Raw genomic sequence first — 20868 nt, forward strand, 5'->3', positions numbered from 1 at the left:
TGGAACCTGCTCCACTGTATCCTCCCCACCTCTTTATTTTTCTCACCTCACTTTCTCTCCCTGCGTTGTGTATATCTGTTCTCTCATAGAATTTATACTATGTGTGCTTCCTTCTCTATTTTTAAAATTTTTATTTATTTATTTATTTATTTAACAGGGAAAGAGGAAGAGAGAGGGAGAGAACCGGTGCGCCAGGGCCTCCAGCCACTGCAAACGAACTCTAGATACATGCATCCCTTGTGCATCTGGCTATCATGGGTCCTGGAGAGTCGAACCTGGGTCCTTTGGCTTTGCAGGAAAACACCTTAACTCCAGCCCCTTCTCTATTTTTTTAATTTAAAATTTATTTATTTATTTATTTATTAGAGAGAGAGAGAGAGGAGACATAGAAACAGAGAGAGTGGAAGAATGGATGCACCAGGGCATCTAGCCACTGCAAATGAACTCCAGACACATGCACCCCCTTGTGAATTTGGCTTATGTGAGTCCTGGGAAATCAAACCTGGAGTTTTATGTTTTGCAGGCAAATGCCTTAACTACTAAGCAATCTCTCCAGCCCTTCCTTCTCTTTTTCTAAAAAATATTTTTTAAGCATATACTCCCAAAGTATGAAAATCTGAAAGAAATGGATGATTTCCTTGATTTATATGACCTACATAAATTAAACCAAAATGAGTTTAATCACTTAAATAAATCTATAACCAACATGGAGATATGAACAGTAATCAATAATCTCCCAACTAAAAAAAGCCCAGGCCCAGATGGATTCACTGCTGAATTTTACCAGACCTTTAAGGGAGAGCTAACACCATTGCTTCTTTTTTTTTTTTTAATTTAATTTATTAGTTTTCATTTCAGTGAATACAGGCAGTTTGGTACCATTATTTAGGCTCATCTGTGATCTACCCCCTCCCATTAGACCCTTCTTGTTAATGAAAATGGGTCGTGCATTGTGGAGATAGCCCCCAGTTATTAGTATGATAAATGTCTCTGCAAATCATGACCCAACATGTAACTCTGACATTCTTTCCACCCCCTCTTCCACAAGATTTCCCTGAGCCATGTTGGGTTCATTTTTGGTCTGCTTCAGTGCTGAGGTGTTGGGGACCTCTGAGGCTTTGGCTCTCTGATTTGCTAGGAGTTGATTTTTCTCTGCGTTGATCTCCTTCTCCTTTGTGCTGGTATCCAGTTCACAGGAAAATATCACCCTTGCTTATTTCACCAGTTGTCCTTAGTTTCAGTTGGGCCCCTTTTGAGGTATGTTGGGGCAGCTCTCTTCTTAGGATCTGCATTTATCTGGAAAAGAGAAGCAGATTCTCCAACGGAGAGTAAGTTAGCACCTGGAAAATTGAGATAACACTTACTTTTTTGATAGACAGTTTGATAGGTGTAGGCCCTCTTATACCCCGTGATTGATGGTAGCTTGATATTGTAGAGTGGGCTTGTGTTTGGGTATGGTTCTGACTTGTTTCCCAGCTCCAGCTAAGGGTCTAGTACCACTGAGTGGATCAGTTAGCCAAATCAAGAGCAATTGATTCCTCACCATGGCTGTGTACCACTATTGCACTTGTGTGGGCATCACATCCAGTTATTTGTTGCTAATTAGGTTAAACAATGTGTTGCTTGGACAGATCTTGGTCATTTCCCCCAGTCGCCTATGTAGCGCCTTCTGGCACTAGACACGCTGACTGTCTGGGGACTGACTCTCTCCTGGCTTCCAGCCATGTCATTCCATTTTACGCGTCAGCTTTGTATGGAGTCTTCAGCAATAGGGTCTTATCACTGGCCTTTGGTGGGTCATCAAGTACTCTGACAGAAGTCTGTCATTGTTTTGGGAAACCTTGTAGGTTTCTCTGATCAAAAGCTCATTGTGGATGGTAGGCCCAAGCTGGAAGTGGGGGTTACAGGTCAGTGTCCACTAAGAAATTGAGGAAAAAGATAACCAATATACAAGAGTTAGACAGGAGAGAGATAGAGGGGAGAGGGGGAGAGGGAGGGAGGGAAGATGTAGGAGATTTAGGTCAGTCTTGATCCTACCCTCTCCAGTGTCTTGTGGTTCAGGTGTTTCCTGTAAGGGTCTAGTGAAGGTTCAGCCGTTTGGTCTGTCTTTTAGGAAGTAGAATTTTATGGTACCATTGCCTTTTGGGTCCAGATTACTGTTTTCCACTCTTTGATTCCCTCCCCGCCCTCCCATCCATCTTATTGTCTAGTCCATGAGGTGCTTGCTGGGCATGTAAGGCATCTTGGGCAGATTCAGTTTAGGTGTGGCAGATGAGTGAGACTATGTGTCGATTTTTTTTTCTGTGATTGGGTAAGTTCACTGAGAATGATCTGTTCCAGGTTCAACCATTTTTCCTCAAATTTCTTTATGTCGTTTTTTCTTACTGCTGTATAGAATTCCATTGTGTAGATATACCACATCTTTGTTATCCATTCTTCTAATGATGGACATCTGGGTTGATTCCAGCTTTTAGCTATTACGAATTGAGCTGCTACAAACATGGTTGAGCAAATCTCTCTGGCTTTTGGTTTGAAGGTTTTAGGGTACATGCCCAGTAATGGTATAACTGGATCTGTTGGTATTTCTATAGTCAGCTTTTTCAGGAGTCTCCATATTGCTTTCCAAAGTGGTTGTACCATCCTGCATTCCCACCAACAGTGAATGAGTGTCCCTGCTTCTCCACATCCTCACCAGCATTTATTTTCATTTGACCTTTTGATGTTGGACATCCTTATTGGGGTAAGGTGGAATCTCATCATTGTTTTAATTTGCATTTCTCTGATGATTAGGGATGATGAACATTTTCTTAGGTGTGTGTTTGCCATTTGTATTTCTTCCTCTGTGAATTGCCTGTTTAACTCTGTGCCCCATTTTGTGAGTGGGGTATTTGTCTTCTTATTGTTTAGACTTTTGTGTTCTTTGTAAATTCTAGAGATAAGGCCTCTATCAGTTGGATAATCTACAAATATTTTCTCCCATTCTGTGGGTATTCTATTGGCTTTGCTTATTATATGCTTGTCTGTAAAGAAACTCTTCAGCTTCATATGATCCCAATGATTGAGTGACTGTTTAAGAACTTGAGCCACTGGGGTTTTATTCAGGAAGTCTTTTTCCATTCCTATATCATGGAAGGTACTTACTAAATTTTCTTCCAGTAGTTTTCGAGTTTCTGGTCTTATGTTGAGGTCTTTGATCCATTTGGATTTGAGTGTTGTGCATGGTGAAATGTGTGGATCAAATTTTAGTTTCCTGCATGTGGTTATCCAGTTTGTCCAGCACCATTTGTTGAAGATGCTATCTTTTTTCCAGTCTATATTGTTTGGGCCTTTGTCGAATATCAAGTAGCTATAGTTGCTTGGCCCAAAATCCGGGTCCTCAAGTCTATTCCATTGGTCTATACTCCTGTTTTTATGCCAGTACCATGCTGTTTTTATTACTATGGCTTTGTAGTATAACTTTATATCGGGTATGGTGATGCCACCAGAGGTATTTCTTTTGCTGAGGATATGTTTGGATATGCGAGGCCTTCTGCCTTTCCATATGAAATTTGAGATCATTTTTTCTATGTCTGTGAAGAACACTGTAGGGATTTTAATTGGAATTGCATTAACTCTATATATTGCCTTTGGTAAGATTGTCATCTTCACAATGTTAATTCTGCCTATCCAGGAGCATGGGAGGTCTTTCCATCGTTTCAAGTCCTCCTCAATTTCTTTTTTGAGAGTTTTTATATTTTCGTTGTATAGATCTTTTACTTCCTTTGTTAACGTTATTCCAAGGTATTTTATTTTTTTTTGTTGCTATTGAAAATGGGACTATGTCCTTTATTTCTTTTTCTGTGTCTTTGTCATTTGCATACAGAAATGCTTCCGATTTTTGTGCATTGATTTTGTATCCTGCTGCTTTGCTATAGGAGTTAATCACCTTCAGGAGTTTTGGGATGGAGTCTCTTGGGTCTCTTACATATACAATCATGTCATCGGCGAATAGCGCTAACTTAACTTCTTCCTTTCCAAATTGTATCCCTTTTATTTCCTTCTCCTGCCTTATTGCTTGGGCTAGGACTTCCAGAATTTTATTGAAAAGCAGAGGTGAGAGAAGACATCCCTGTCTTGTTCCTGATCTCAATGGGAATTCCTCCAGTCTCTCTCCATTAAGTATTATTTGGGCCTTTGGAGCTTTGTATATTGCCTTTATTATGTTAAGATGTGAACCAGCCATGCCGATTCTCTCCAATGTTTTGATCATGAAGTGATGTTGTATCTTGTCGAAGGCCTTTTCTGCATCTATCGAAATGATCATGTGATTTTTATGTTTAAGCTTGTTTATGTGGTGTATTACATTGACAGATTTTCGTATGTTGAACCACCCTTGTGTTCCTGGGATAAATCCCACTTGGTCAAGGTGGATAATGCTTTTGATGTGTTGTTGGATTCAGTTTGCGAGAATTTTGTTGAGGATCTTTGCGTCTATGTTCATTAGGGAAATAGGCCGATAGTTTTCTTTTCTTGTGGCATCTCTGCCTGGTTTTGGGATTAGGGTGATACTAGCTTCATAAAAGGAGTTGTGTAGCTTTCTCTGTTTCCTAAATATGTGGAGGCTATCTTTGTGACTCAGTATGTGGTCTATTTTAGAGAATGTTCCATGGGCTGCTGAGAAGAATGTGTAGTCTGTGGATTTGGGGTGGAAAGTTCTGTAGATGTCTGTTAGGTCTAAGTGCTCTACGGTTTTGTTGAGCTCTCTTACTTCCCTGTTGAGCTTCTGTTTGGATGATCTGTCTATTACTGATAATGGTGTGTTAAAGTACCCAGCTATGATGGTGTTGGTGGTTATTTCTGTTTTATTGTCAAGTAGGTTTTGTTTTATGAACTGCGGTGCCCCTGTGTTTGGTGCATACAGATTTATGATTGTAATATCCTCTTGATGGATTGTTCCCTTTACAAGTAGGAAGTAGCCTTCTTTGTCTTTTTTGATTGTTTTTGGTTTGAAGTCAATTTTATCTGATATTAATATAGCTACACCTGCTTGTTTCTTATTCCCATTTGCTTGGAATATTGTTTTCCACCCTTTCACCCTGAGGAGGTTTCTGTCTAACTTACTTAGCAGCAAATAACCTGTTGTGATGCCCACACAAGTACAATAGTGGCACACAGCCATGGTTGGGACCAACTGCTCTTGATTTGGCTAACTGATCCCCTCAGTGGTATGAGACCCATAGCTGGAGCTGGGAATCAAGTCAGAACCATATCCAAACATAAGCCCACTTTCCAATATCAAGCTACCATCAGTCATGGACTATAAGAGGGCCTACACCTATTAAATTATTAAAAAGTAAGGGTTATCCCATTTGTCCTGGTGCTAACTTACTCTCCATTGGAGAATCTGCTTCTCTTTTGCAGATATATGTAGATCTTAAGGAGAGAGCCACCCCATCATACCTCCAAAGGGCCCCAGCTGAAACTAAGAAAAATTGGCGAGACAAGCAAGGGTGCTGTTTTCCTGATGAATCACACAAGGGGGAAAGAGATCAACACAGAGAAAAATCAACTCCTTCCAAATCAGAGAACCAGAGCTCCAGAGGCCCCCAACACCTCATCACTGAAACAGACCAAAAATGAACCCAACATGGCTCAGGGAAATTTTGCAGAAGAGGGCATGGAAAGATTGTCAGAGCCACACGTTGGGTCATGACATGCAGAGACATTTCTCCTACCCATAACTGTGGGCTAACTCCACAATGCATGACTCATATACCTCAACAAGGAGGGGCCATGGGTAATAATAGTACCAAACTGACTATTTGCTGAATAGAAGACTAATTAATAAAAAAAATAATAAGCAAAAATTTATCTTACAATATCAGGCCACCTTGTATTTTCTCTCATTCTATACAGATAAATCAGATACTGTAATGTAGCCCCTTATAAAATGTACTAAATAATTATATTTATCAATGAAGATTAACATTGCTTTTTCATAGTAAAAATAATTTATAAAATACTATGTTAATGATAGAATTTATCACTTGCAACTTATCTCTTTTTTCCTTAATGATCATGATTTCTAAATTAATTTTGAAACAGTAAATATTTACACACATTAGTAGCACTAGGTTCAGAATTAATTTACATTAGCTTATTAATTTTTCTCTAATCCTCTACTATGTTGGTTGCTAATTTTACCCAACTAGAAGAAAAAGCCAAAAAAAACCCACAATATTTTTAAATTGCTACACATAGAAGAAAACCATATCTTCTCCTACTTATTAATTTGATTCAAATAATTGCAAATTTCCTTGGACTAAAAAACAAGTTGATAAGTTATATCAATTTTGGCAGCTAAAGGGGGCTTAAAATAATTGTGGAAATTCACAAGCCCACCCAGCATTTTTATTTGTTTTCAGTGGAAAGCTTTCTTTTTCCTACTTAAGGATCCAAGATATCTAAGTACTAATAAACTTACCCTGAAATTCTAACAAATTTGTGGGGGAAAAATCTGTCTTGACAGAGGAAATAAAGAAAATGGAATTTAGGATCAACTATAGTTAAATATTTGAAGTTAAGCTTATCTATAAAATAATAGTTTTATATGCAAGTCTCTGGGGAAAGAGAATGGAGTTTAGAGAGTATGTGTAACTGCTTAATGGAATGCAATTGAAACAAAAGCACATTGTATTCTTAAAGAAATGATTAAAAGATGAGAAGCTTTGAATTTTTTTTTTCAAACCAGCATGTAGCTACTTAAAGGTGACCAAGAAAAGTACAGAGACAAAGGCCATGCAGGAAGTGATAGAGGAGGTGTCCATGGGCTGTAGAATCTCAGCTTTTATATCCCCATGACTGGACTTCTTAACCATGGTTAAGAGGTAGACTGAGCAGAAACTTAGCACTCCACATATCACTGCCAAGTCATTTTCTGAGAAGTCTTCTCACTTTACACTGGTTTATGTGGTATCCTAAGTAAAATCAAAACTTCCCACATGATTCTACAGTAAGAAATGGGAAATTGAAGCTGTTCATCAAATGGTCTAGAAATTTTTGATTTGTTTCTTTTCTTTTTCTTTTTTACTTTTTGAAACAGATTATGTTTTTCAGGTATTTTTTCAATTCCAAAGTTTTCATTTGTTTTGGCACTTTATTTCACTTTATTTTTATGTTGACAATTTTATATAATCACATAATATATTATGATCATATTTCTTCCATTTTTCCCTATTATCTCACTCACATTCCCTGTAAACATGTTCATTGTCCCAAATAATCGTCTTTCTTCTTTCATATATTTAGTTTTTCATGACCCATTGAGTTTAATTGGAGTTGCTTGCATGAACACAAGTGGGGAGGTTATTACTAGAGCAAGAACAAACTATCAGTGACTGAACCACTGAAAGACTACTCCCCCAGCCACCATAGACTCTTAGTAACCCCTTCGGAAGGAAGGGGTCTTATGAGCCCTATATTGAAATGTCAATGGACTCAATGTTATACAAGAAACCACAGCTGTTGTGAGTTCATGAATGCAAGGACTATATGTGCCCAAGAGACAGCATTCCATAGAACTCTTCTCCAACCTCTAGCTCTTAATATTCTTTGCAGTCCCTCATACATGATGATCCAAGAGCCATGAGGGGGTGGTGCTATAGAAATCCTGTTGAGGTCTGTGCAAACCATCATCACTTATTCTCAGCTCTTTGATTATATATGGATTTCTACATTAACCACTGTCCACTGCAAAAAGACGCCACTCTGATAAAAGACTGAGGGTAATATTAAACCAGACATGCAAACATAATTATTTTGAACGTGGTATAATATGTCCATTTAATATAACAACAGGACAAGGTTTCCTCCTAGAGCTTTTGGCCTTCCTAGAGACGAGGGTCTTTAGTCAGGTTTAAGTAATAGATATACAAGCATTCTGTCCTATGTCCTCTAATCCAATCAGAAAGTTCTTGATTTCCCCCATTACTAGCATGCCAGTGTTGCATTTTGAGCACATCTTACCTGACATATCACTTGTTTACCTTGCATGGACCACTGCTGGGTACAATTGTTGATGACTTTTCTCCCCAAGCAGCCTGCATAGCATCTTTAAAAATACAACACTTGAATAATTTGAAGGTCATCCTTGCCTAGGAGCCATGTTAATGTTCTCTGTATCATTACAATGTTAGAATATGTGCTTTCTAAGTGATCACCTCTTTTAAAAGTCATTTTGTGAAACCAAGTGTGGTAGCCCATGCCTTTAATCCCAGCACTCAGGAGACAGATATAGAAGAATTGCCATGAACTTGAGGCAAGCCTGGGACTGTATAGTAAGTTCTAAGTTAGCCTGGGCTATAGAGAGATACTACCTCAAAAGAACCTAATAAATAATGTGATTCACTATATTTTAATAAGTTTAAATAATGCACTTTCATATATGTATATAATGCATATATTACCTTTTCATTTCCTATTACACTCTCTCTTTTTCTTTTTTGCAATATGAAACCTGAATAAACATGAAATTGATTTTTTAATATTATTTCTTTATGTATTTGAGAGACACAGAAAGAGGAAGAGAGAGAAGGAGAAGTAGAGCATGGCCATATCAGAGTCCCTAGACACTGCAAAAGAACTCTCAACACATGGGCCACATTGTATATCTGGATTACATGGGTACTGGGGAATCAAACCTGGGTCCTTAGGCTTTGCAGGCAAGTACCTTAACTGCTAAGCCATCTCTTCAGCCCTGAAGTAAACATTTTCAATTAACATGATTTTGATGTGTTTTCATTTTAATTGTAAGGTATACTGCCACACAAATGTTTCTTTTTATTATAATACCTAAAGTAACTATACTTTTAATTATTTTCTTATATATATGCTATTTCAGGTAACTTTCGAAAATTTAATTTTCTTTTATTCAAAGAGATAAAAATATGTGTGAATAATTTTAGCTTTCTGTTAGTCCTCATAGGTAGGATTTGAGGACACACACATTTTGAATTTGAAGTTCAATCCTGAATCTTTACAATTATGTAACAGGAAAAATATTTTATTATAAATCTTTGAGTGGTATCCTCAACTGTGAACTGTTTTGTGAGATTAAGGGAAATCATAATTGTCCTCATAATGCTACTGAAATAAACAAATTTTAGATGTCTACCTGGTAGTCTAGAAGTATTTTTGAATTGTTTAATTTTTCCTTTTGAAACAGATATAATTACAAGCATTAGAGATTAATTAATAATGTCATGTGTAATGTTAGGCATTGTGTAAGTTACAGACAATACCACTTATATTGTACCTAAAAGTTCACACTATAAAAACATATTTAGGTTGAGTATGGTCATGCAGACCTTTAATCCTAGCGCTTGGGAGAATTTTCCTGAGTTCAAAACCACACTGAGATTACACAGTGAGTTCCAGGTCAGCCTGAACTAGAACAAGACCCTACCTTGAAAAAACAAAATTAAATGCAAAACAAACAAACAAACAAACAAACAAAAACATATTTAATATGAGCTTGGGAGATTGCTCAGTGGTTAAAGCCCTTGCTTGTAAAACCTGCCAGCCTGGGTTTGATTTACCAGTACCCATATAAAAGCCAGGTTCACAAAGTAAGTGCATGTATCTGGACTTAATTTGCAATGACAAGATGCCCTGAAATGCCTATTTCCTGATTCTCATTCTCTCTCTCTGTCTCTCTCTCTCTCTCTTTCTGCTTGCAAATAAATATAATATTTTAAATAAAAACAATCTGATTTTAGGATTAAGTTTCTGCATTATTTATTTTATTCTGTTGATTTATCTGGATTTTTGCTGTGTGATAAGATAAATGTGAGGACATGTGTTCATGAAATTTTCATACATCAGTAAATCTATCTGTAAGACTATCTAGTATAACACAAGACAAGCAAGCACTGTTCATGCAGAGCCAAACCACAGTCTAGTCGTTTACATGGAACCATGCATTTAGCACTCCAACAAGCACAAGGTTTTGGGGAAACTAGCTTCCTAAGAAGCTATACTAACTCTTTATGATAGGATTTTGAAAATTCAAGGAACACTTACTAAGTTGCACCCTAGTGATTGCTGAAATATCATCTATTTCTAAAAGAAAAAGAAAGAAATAATGATTCTGTTATTCAGTTATTTAGCTTATGAAAACACTCTCTAAAAATCATATCAGTTATTCAGGAAATAATACCACAAGGCCTACAAGGCCTGTCATGTTTGTGCTGCTTTTTGGATGGCCAGTATTTATTTTTATAGCTTTCCTCTTGATGGTCTCAAACAGGAGGGTCAGATATAAAAAAACATTATCCTTATATTTTCAGTTCTTACTTTTTTATAACTTGGAATTTATTTAGTTGAAAATCATTGGATTTAACCTGGCTGTAGTTTTTGTTGGACTAAGATTGATAAGTAAAATATTACAGTGGAAGCAAAACATCTAAGAATTTTCCGAACATTCAAAACCGTCATTTTCTCTTTTACTTTTGAGGCATTTTCCCAGTGAGTCAAGTTAGAATGTCCCCCACCCCTTTGGATTCAAATATGCCCTCAGGGCTGGGTAGATGGCTCAGTAGTTAAAAGCACTTGCTTACAAAGCCTGCTGGCCCTAGTTTGATTCCTTAATATCCTGGTAAAGTCATGTACACACAATGGCCATGTGCTTGGAATTCTTTGTATTAGCAATTGATAATGGAACTCTATTACTTTCTCTCCTCACACTCTCTCTGCTTGCAAATAAATTAATTAAAATTTTAAAATACTATAAATATAAAATCACTTATATATCCTTGATTTCATATTTTGGAAATTACAGTTAACTGCCAATTAATGCTAGTTATACTAAAATGTGTTACCAGCTGCAATGTATAATTTATTATTTGTGAAGCCTTAAAGTATATTCAACTAATTAAGATCATTGAATTATTGAATTATTGATACATTGTTCAAAAATTAAACTTAGTATTTGAATTACATCTGAGAATTCTGGATCATTCATGGACAACTCTGGGTAATGGAAAAATTGTGTATGTAAATATATATATGGGGCTTCTGGTCAAGATGGCATCCTCCTAACCATGCTTCAGCTCCTAGAATAATATCTGGCAAGCCCTGAAGAGCTCTAGTGTGAGTAGGTCTTAACTGACCTCCAGAGGGTGAGCACAGAGGGGCAAAGTAGGGAACCTATCTTTTCCCATGCTCTTTCCCCAAGCCTCCAACCACTACATCTGCTGGTGATGTGTGCTGCCCTCTTTCCCCAATACCCCCACAGTGTCTGTCAATGACACACATGGTCCCTCTCCCTCCAAGTCCCACCACTGCTTCTGTTGGTGTCACACACCATTCCTCTCTTCTGAAGCCCCTCCAGTATGTCCATCAGAGACATGCATCATCCCTCTTTCCCAGAGGCCCCTCATTGATCCTGTTGGTGGCCCTTGTGCACTATGTCTCTCTGTGGCTCACTTGCACTTGGCTCACAGACTCCCCCCCCCACACACACACTGCTTTCATACTTGTATGCATGCACCTGTCTCCCAAAGATGTCCCCTCCCACTGCATCCAGCCCATGCCTTTTTGCTGCAAGCTCCACAGACTGAGACTATGGCCAGAAGAGATGCCATCTGCCATCTTCCATCTCCTGATGCACTCCTCTTTCATGCATCCTTGGTGGGTTGGCCTTCAGGTTGCCTCTGCTTCCCCTGGCTGTATATCCTCTACACTCTGTGATGCCTACAGGCACTCCTGTGTGTGCTCCTTGGCCAGTGTCCCTGTCTATCCTACACCACTCAATTCCCTGATCCACTACAGGCTGTGTAATCCAATGACCACCACCATTTCTCCACCACCTCACCCAACTCTCAGGGACAACTTAGGGGATCACATCAGCCCCAGAAGGATAATACAAGAAAAGTAGGCAATCACCTGCCTTGGGAAAACAGTGAATCCTCCATAACCTTCCCATGTGGGTTCAATAGGAGAGCAAGGGCAAGTACTGTAGCCCCAGAGCCATAGGCAAGAAAGCTGAGAACAGGTCAAAGGGATCCCAGACCTCCAACCCACCTTTGGTCATAAGCACAAGAGCAGATCATCTGGTACCCATACATCTTTCACAACCTGCACATCCACAGCTACAAAGCCATCATTAGCCTACTATAGTCAAACACAAACCAGAACATGCACTGAAGTCACTGCAAGGGAAAACTCTTCCTTTATCCTCAAATATTTTATTTTATATATTTGAGAGAGAGAAGCAGATGGAGAGATAGAATATGGATATGCTAGGGCCTCTAACCCTGCAAATGAACTCCAGATGCATGTGCCACCTTGTGCATCTGGCTTATGTGGGTCCAGGGGTTTCCAACCTGCATTATTTAACTTTGTCTGCAAGTGGCCTAACTGCTAAGCCATCTCTATAGTCCTACTTCCTCCTTAAATAATTATATTCATACACTGTGATGAGCAGACCACAACACAAAGGAAACAACATGAATATCAAATGGTGGGAGCTGCAACAAGGTTGGCTAGTCCCACAATTGAAGTCTCCAGTGGAACCATAGAGGAGACAGCAGGCATAGAACACAAAATCAAAACATAATATATGTGACCCTAACTACGCAAATGGCACATTAATGGCAAATTAATTAAAACCCAACAATCTCATAAATGAAATCCATGCAGTTGTCTTCAGTAGGCTTGACCTAATAGAGAAAAATCCAGAGAGACCACAAAAAGGAGATAGGTGAACTGAAAGTGGGTCAAAAAAAAAAAAAAAAAATAGAAGATCTCAATTACCACCTGGTCAAACTTAATGAAGATATAAGTAAATGCAAGAATGCATTCCAAGAACCACTAAGAAAACCAAACCAAAACATGACCTGAAATTGGAACTCAACAAAGGGATGGATACTATACTGAAATAAAGCAAAAGATAATACAAGCAAAACTGAACTAGCAAAAATCTGTCTGGAAACGCTCAAGGGTTAATTAATCACATGGAAGACAGAGCATAATAGCTGGAAGACAAAACAGAAGAAACAATTTGGGAGTCCAAAAATTTTAATAAGTTCAAAAATTGCTGTGAAGAGAACATGAGGGAACTGTGGGATACCTTATAACATTGTACTATTTGGATCATGGCTGTATATCAGAAAGGAAAGAAATTCAGAGCAACAGTGTGGAGAACTTATTCAATAAAAGTATCTAAGAAATCCTTCCCATCCTCTCAAAAGATACTCCCATCAAGATACAAGAAGCTAACAGATTTCCAAACAGACTAGGCCAAAGAAGAAGCTCTCTAGGCCATATCATCACTGAAAATCTAAACAACAAGAAATGAAGGAAGGAAGGAAGGAAGAAAGGAAGGAAGGAAGGAAGGCAGAAGGAAGGAAAGAAAGAACGAAGGAAAGAAAGAAAACTAAAAGTAGGACAAGAGAAACAAAACATTACATACAAAGGTAACCTATTAGAAGAACCCACTTTTCTCAGTGGAAATCCTATTCACAAGAAGGGCATGAAATGGAGGACTTCAAAGTTTAAAAACCTATGGCTCCCGACCCAAACTACTGTACCCATGAAAGTATGCCTCATAATACATGGGCAAAGAAAAACTTTCCATGATAAAAGGCAGGTCTAGGATTATATGAACAAAAAACCAAACCTATGGAGAATACTTGAGGGAATGCTCCCCACAGAAGAGTCAAACAACCAATCTCAATAGCCTACAAGAAGAAGATTACAATAACCAAACCTAAAGCAGAATCAAAAATTACAATGTCTAAGAAAACACTAAGCTCCATAAAGCACCCCAACATGGCAGGGATTAAATCAAACCTTACAATTATAACCTGAAGTATTAATAGTCTTAGCTCACCCATCAAAGGATACAAATTAACAGATGTATCAGAAAAATGGACCCTTCAATTTAATATCTTGAAGAAACCCAACTCACCAATAAAGACAAACACATCCTCAGTGTGAAAGGAGGAAAATGATATTCTAAGAAAATGGAAACAAGTAGGGGTTGCTATATTAATATCTGAGAAAATTGACTTTAAAGCAAAAGTAATCCAAAAGGACAAAGAGTGGGCATGGTAACACACACCTTTAATCTCATCACTTGGGAGGCAGAGGTAGGGGTATTGCAATGAGCTTAAGGCCACCATGAGATAACATCATGAAGTCCAGGTCAGCCTGGACTAGAACAAGACCCTACTATAAAAGCAAAAAAAAAAAAAAAAGGACAAAGCCACTTCTTAATTTTTTTTTGGTTCATTTTTTATTTATTTATTTGAGAATGACAGACATAGAAAGACAGATGGAGGGAGAGAGAGAGAATGGCGCCCCCTTGTGCATCTGGCTAACGTGGGACCTGGGGAACCGAGCCTCGAACCGGGGTCCTTAGGCTTCACAGGCAAGTGCTTAACTGCTAAGCCATCTCTCCAGCCCCAAAGCCACTTCTTATTCATCAAGGGAATGATCCAACAAGAGGACATAACAATATACATCTGTATTCACTAAATGCAAGCACACCACTACTTGATAACAAAACAGAAATAAACACCACCACCATCATAATTGAAGATTTCAAAACTCCTCTATTATCAATAGAGAACTCAAACAGAAAATCAACAGGGAAGTAAAAGAACTCAACAACACCATAGATCAACTACATATAACAGATATCAACAGAACATTTAGAGCAAATTCTGCATGATATGCAAATTTCTCAGCACCCCAAGGAACTTTCTCCAAATAAACCATATGTTAGGCCATAAAGCCTGACTCCATAAATTCAGGAAAATTGACATAATTTCCTACATTATATCAGATCACAATTCTATAAAACTAGAAATTAACAACAGGAGAAGATCCAGCAATTCCACCAGCTCCAGGAGACTGAAAAACACACTTTTAAACAATAAATAGGTGTGGGAAAAAAAAAATGAAATTGTAAAATTCCTGGAATTGAATGATAATGAGAATACAACATACTGAAACTTGTGGGCCACAAAGTAGACAGTGTTAAGGGAAAAATTGATAGAAATAAATTCATTTATACCAAAGACAGAGAGATCCCAAATTAATAACCATACCTTCCCCCTGAAGGTAGAGGAAAAAAAAGAGGAACTCAAACCTAAGAGCTCCAGATGAAAATCATCATCATCATCATTATCATCAACACCAGAGCAGAAATCAATGATTTGGAAATGAAGAAAACAATTAAGAAAATTGATGAAACAAAGAGTTGATTCTTTGAAAAAAATAAACAATATTGATTAAAACCCTGGCCAATTGGCTGATAGAGAGAGAGAGAGAGAGAGAGAGAGAGAGAGAGATTTTTCAAGTTAACAAAATTAAAAAGAGAGGACACAACAGACACAAATTAAATTGGAATAATCATCAGCACATACTTCCAAAACCTCTACTCCACAAAATTGGATAATGTGGAAGAAATGGATGAATTCCTAGACACATATCACCTACCAAAATTAACTCAGAGCACACTAATCTCCTAAACAAACCTATAACATCCATCAAGGTAGAAAAGGTATCAAAACCCTTCCCAAAATGAAAATTCTGGAACCAAATGGATTTTCAGCCAAATGGTATCTGTGGTGGTTTGATTCAGGTGTCCCCCATAAACTTAGGTGTTCTGAATGCTAGGTTCCCAGCTGATGGATATTTGGGAATTAATGCCTCCTGGAGGGAGTGTATTGTTGGGGGCGGGCTTATGGGCTTTATAGCCAGTTTCCCCATGCCAGTGTTTGGCACACCCTCCTGTTGCTGTGGTCCATCTTATGTTGGCCAGGGGGTGATGTCCATCCTCTGCTCATACCATCGTTTTCCCCTGCCATCGTGGAGCTTCCCCTCAAGCCTGTAAGCTAAAATAAACCTCTTTTTCCCAGAAGCTACTCTTGGTTGGGTGATTTCTACCAGCAATGCGAACCGGACTGCAACAGTATCTAACATTCATTATAGAAGTGAAACCAATTTTTCTCAAACTGATTCTCATAATTGGAAAACTGGGAATGTTCCTGAACTTCTTTTATGAAGCTACCATTATCCTAGTACCAAAACTAGACAGAGATACAAGAAAAGAAAACTATAGGCCTATATCCCTGATGAATTTACATACAAAGATCCTGAATGAAATCCTTGCAAACCCAATTCAACAACACATGAAAATCATCATCCAGCTTGATCAAGTAGGCTTCATCCCAGGGATGTAGGGATAGTTCAACACACAGAAATTGGTCAAGATAATACACTACATAAATATACTTAATGAATCACATGATTATTTCATTAGGTGCTGAGAAGGCTTTTGACAAAATATAGCATCAATTCATTATCAAAACAATGGAGAGAATAGGCCCAATAAAGGTTATATACAAAGTACGGGAAGCCCAAATAATACCTAATGGGGAGAAAATCAAACAGCACTCATTGAGATAGGGAACAAGACAGGGCTGCCCAATGTCACCGTTGGTCTTCATCATAGTATCTGAAGTCCCAGCCCAAGCAATAAGACAGGAGAATGAGATAAAAGGTGCCAGTCTCCCCCAGTAGGTAGTGTTGGGGAGGACCAGGCCCCCTGGTTCTTCCCAAGGGTTGAGGAGGAGGGTGGGTATGGAAGGCCAGGAACAAAACCAGGGAGCTGGGAGTCTTGTGAAAGCAGGAACTCACTTTATTGTTATAGGCAGGTGTTTATATAATGTCAAGAATGAAAGCGAGGATTTTAGGATGGGGTGAGGTGTAAGGGCCAATAGCATAGGGCAAACTCTGAGATGATTGCTTCTAACTCTAACTTCCTGTGTGTAAGTAGCGGGCCAGAGGTCATTTGGCCCCCTGCTGAGTCATAGCTGGCTGGAGGCAGTTCGCCAAACTTCAGCTAGGCTCACCAAGTTCAAGGTTGCGATTCTGCTGCGTTTTTCCTTGAGCTGTTTTCGGGGGGCCTGCTTGCCCCTGAGGGGCTTTTTCAGACCTTGCTTGGTGATAACTGGATTGGTAGAATCAAGTGATGGGGGTGGAGTTTTGGGAGGTTCTGTTGCTTCAGATTTTTAGTTTGGAATGTAAGGTTACAGAAATTAAAAGCCTCCTTACCATGCTAACCTGCCTTCTTAGCTTTTGTAACTTGCTTGCCACAAATTGACTAAAGAACAACTATTTTAAGATGATAGTCTCTGATCTTGAACCTTGCTCAACTGCCTAGTTCCCGAACCCTGTCTCAGTTTCCTGGAGCTCAGAAGCCATCGTCTTGCCTGTGGTCACTTCTGGCCTAGGCAAGCAATACCAGATGGACTCCACCAATCAAAATCCACTCTATATGGAAAGTCCCTTGAGTAAGACCCCCTCCCTAACTTTGTGGTTTTTCCCTATATAAACCCTGTAAAGTTGCTATTCAGGGCTCTTCACCCCTCCTGCGTGAGGACTCTGTGTTGAGCCCTGGTGCACCGGAACTTCAATAAACACCTCTTGCTGCTTTGCAGGGAGAAGCGTCAGTGTCAGTCTTTGGGGTCTCGCTTGATTCCTGAGGCTTGGAATCCCTCCCTGAGGAGGGATCCCAACAGGAACATGGTGTTTCTTATGGCATTCCCAGCATTTCTTTTCTCTTCTCCTTTTCTGTAGATCCCAGACAATGATTTCCCTTGGCATTTGACTTTGTGCTGTACAGAGTTCTCTTCCTGAAGGGGAGTACCCATTCCAGAGCACTTTTTCAGGCTCATGTAGGAATAGATCTTTGATTGCCCAGCAAACACATTCTCCTGCAGCCCGGCCAGGCTCTTGGCAGCGCACCCTGCACCCTAGCCGCCCCGCCACCAGGCTGCCACTGCCACTGCTGTTGTTGCCCCTGCCACCAGAGCTGCCTCAGCTCCCCGAGGGCCGCTGCAGCCTATCTTCTGGCTCCTGGCCCAGGTCCAAAATAGATTATTTTAGAGTCACACTATTATTTAGAAGTTTGCCAAGTATATACAAGGAATAATTACCCTAACTTACTCTCAGATTCCATTTTACCTCAAGGAAATTTTGTAAAAGAATATCAATATTTCCCAGGAAATTCATTAAGATTGTTTTTTTTTTAATTTATTAAGATTTTTTTAAATTTATTTTTGTTAGCTATGGACATACTTAGTATGTAAAAAACACATGCACACATGCTGGTACCATCCTTTCCCTCATCCCTGCCCCTTTTCTGAGGTGTCATTCGTCAATGAGGATTCAGGTCAACACCATGGGGATTGTGGGTCATGCATTGTGGGTGCAGTAGTAATGTATGGGGGAGAGGCGATGCATCTCAGCATCATGTTCCAACTCGTGGCTGTAACAGTATTTCAGCCTTCCACAAATTTCCACAAAATTCATTGAGCCATGTTGGGTGTGTTTTAAGTCTATTTCAGCAATGGGCTCTTAGGATCCTCTGGATCTCTGGTTTGGTAGGTCTTGACTATCCTCAGTGTCTATCTCCTTCACCCTTGTGATGATATCATGTTCACAGAGAAAGCAGCACTCTTGTTCATTTCCCCAATTCCTCTGTAGTTTCAGAGGGGTTTGGGCTGACATGTGATGGGTCTTTTATCAACTCATGTCCTGCTCCTATCTAAAAATCAGAAGCATATTCTCTAATTGCAGAGTGAATTCAGCACAGGTTAAATGGGATAAGCATTATTAATTTAGAAAGACTTTAATGTGTGTAGTTCCTCTTATAGCCCCAAATTAGTGGGAGCTTGATATTGGAGAGCAAAATCATTACCTGGATGTGATTCTTACTAGTTTCCCAGTTCTAGATAGGGTTTGCTTTCCAATGAGCAGATCTATTAGCCAATCCAGTAGCAATTGTTTACCCACCATGTCTGTAGTTCACTATTGCACTTTTATGAGCATCACTTCAAGTTGTTTGCTTTGGATTAGTTTAGAACTTGGGTTTCTCAGACATATGTTGGCTACTTTCCCCCAGTACCTCATGTAGCACATTACATAAGTAGATGGGCTAATTGTCTTGGGACTGGTTCTCTTTTGGATTCCAACCAGGTCTCTCTACATGGTCTGTGCTGACAGTGTATAGTGTCTTCAGCAGTAGGGTCTTACCATTAGCCTCTGGTGGGTAATCAAGTGCTCTGACAGAAGTCTGTCTTGTTTTTGGGAGGTGGGAGGGGGAGATGTAGTAGGTCTCTCTGATCAACAACTCATTGTGGATGTAAACCATATCTTGGTACAGGGACGTACAGGCCAGCACCAAGGGAAAAGAAAGAAAAAGAAAAAGACAGGGAATAAATGGGAGAAATGTCATGTTAGGCTTCATTGAACCCTATCCAGGGTTCTTTGATTCAGATTCTCCCCCTAAGATCCTCTTGAAGGTTCCACCTTTTAGTCTAACTTTCAGGATATACAATTCTATGGTATCAGTTTAACTTGGGTTCAGTTATGGGTTCCCACCCACCCTTCCCCTTCCCCCAAGCCCTACCTTCCCTATTGTCCAAGCCTTGAGATGCCATTCAGGTATGTCAGCAACTCAGGCTGATCCAAGATAGGAATCACAGATGAATGAGACCATGCCATAGTTGTCTTTCTGTGATTGTGTGAATTCACTTAGAATGATCTGTTCTAAGGTTGACCATTTTTTCTACAAATTCCTTTGTATCAGTTTTTCTTACTGCTGAGTATATAATTCGATCATGTTGATATGCTACATCTTGGCTATCCATTCATCCAATCATGGGCACCTTAGTTGATTCCAGTTCTTAAGTGTTATGAATTGTGCAACTATAAACATGGTTGAGCAAATATCTATGAACTAAGATGTGGAGCTTTTAGGGTAAATGCCCAGTAGGGGAATAACAGGGTCTGTTGATAACTCTATATCCATCCTTTGCAGGAATCTCCATATTGATTTACATAGTGGTTGTACCAGCTTGCATTCAGACAATTCAGAGGGTTCCTATTTCTCCACAGCCTTGCCAACATTTGTTTTCATTTAATTTTTTTAATGTTTTCTACCCTTACTGGGGTAAGGTGGAATCTCATAGTTGTTTTAATTTGCATTTCCCTGATGGCTATGGATAGTTAACATTTTCTTAGGTGTGTGTTAGTCATTTGTAATTCTTCCTCTGAGAACTCCCTGTTCAGTTCTCTACTCCACTTTTGGAGTGAATTGTTTGATTTTTTACTGTTTAGCTTTTTTTGTGTTCTTTGTTGATTACAGATATTAGGCTTCTGTCAGTAGTATAGCTGGTAAAGATTTTCTCCTATTCAGTGGGTAATGTACTGGCTCTGCTAATGGCATGGTGGTCTTGTCAAAAACTTTTTTTTCTTTTTTCAAGGTAGGGTCTCACTCCAGCCCAGGCTAACCTGGAATTCACTCTGTATTCTCAGCGTGGCCTTGAACTCATGGTGATCCTCCTACCTCTGCCTCCCGAGTGCTGGGATTAAAGGCGTGCACCAACATGCCCCGGCATCAAAAACTTTTACCTTCATGAGATCTCACTGATTGAGTGCTCTCTTAATTTCCTGGATTACTGAGGTTTTATTCAGGAAGTCTTTTCCTAGTCCTATATCATGGAGAGTGTCTCCAGGAGCATGGGAGGTCTTTCCATCTTCTCAAGTTCTCTTTGATTTTGTTCTTGAATTTTTTTTCCAAGTTATTGCCATTTGAAATGGGACAGCTTCATTGATTTCTTTCTCTATATATTTGTCCTTTGATTTTTGTGCATTGATTTTGTATCCTGCCAATTTGCTGAAGGAATTTGTCACCTTTAGAAGTTTTGAGATAGAGACTTTCTGTTCACTTATATCTGCAAATAGGGCTAACTTAACTTCTTCATTTTCAATTTGACCCTCTTTTATTTCTTTCTCCTGTATTATTGCTTGGGC

The 20868-nt window shown here is 39.1% G+C and overlaps 1 non-coding gene across 1 annotated transcript; it reads right to left on the reverse strand.

Annotated features, from left to right (window-relative positions):
- Positions 1-8091: 8091 nt before the first annotated feature.
- LOC123464231 lies at positions 8092-8198 on the reverse strand. Its single transcript, XR_006639466.1, has one exon. It is a non-coding gene; the product is annotated as a U6 spliceosomal RNA (small nuclear RNA).
- Between the last annotated feature and the right edge of the window lie 12670 nt (positions 8199-20868).

This window comes from Jaculus jaculus, chromosome 10 (assembly GCF_020740685.1).
Source record: "Jaculus jaculus isolate mJacJac1 chromosome 10, mJacJac1.mat.Y.cur, whole genome shotgun sequence".
Lineage (NCBI taxonomy): Eukaryota > Metazoa > Chordata > Mammalia > Rodentia > Dipodidae > Jaculus > Jaculus jaculus.